Source organism: Chrysochloris asiatica, unplaced genomic scaffold (genome assembly GCF_000296735.1).
Source record: "Chrysochloris asiatica unplaced genomic scaffold, ChrAsi1.0 scaffold00096, whole genome shotgun sequence".
NCBI classification, from domain to species: domain Eukaryota; kingdom Metazoa; phylum Chordata; class Mammalia; order Afrosoricida; family Chrysochloridae; genus Chrysochloris; species Chrysochloris asiatica.
Window position 1 is genome coordinate 3,303,851 of NW_006408614.1, and position 664 is coordinate 3,304,514.

Sequence of the window (664 nt, forward strand, 5' to 3'; positions counted from 1 at the left end):
CCAAAAGAACCAATAGATCCATTTTGGAAGAGTGCAGCCAGAGTGCTCCTTGGAGGCCAAGATGGCCAAACTTCATCTCTCATACTTCAGACATAATGTCAGGAGGGACCAGTCACTGGAGAAGGATCTCATGTTTGGTAACGTGGAAGGTCAGAGAAAAAGAGGAAGATCCCCAGCGAGATGGATTGGCCAAGTGGCAGCATGGATGGACTCAAGCGTGGCAACAGTAGTAAGGTTGGCCCAGGATCAGGCAGTGTTTTGTTGTGCTGTACATAAGGTCGCTATGAGTCGGTATCAACTCGATGCACCTAACAACAACAACAATGTTGTTGTTATTAAGTACCAGTGGAGCCAGTTCCAACTCATAGAGACCCTGTATAGCGTTTCCAAGGAGTGGTTGGTTGGTTTGAGCCACCAACCTTGTGGTTTGCAGTACGGTGCTTATCCTACAGTACCAAACATGACTTGTATATGTATATATATATATATATATATATATGTGTGTGTGTGTGTGTGTATGTGTGTATACATATATATGTATATGTTGTTGTTAAGTGCCCTTGAGTCGTTTCCAACCCACAGCGACCCTGTACAGGGTTTCCGAGGGTGTAAATCTTTACGGGAGTAGAAAGCCTCATCTTTCTCCCGCGGAGCAGCTGGTAGT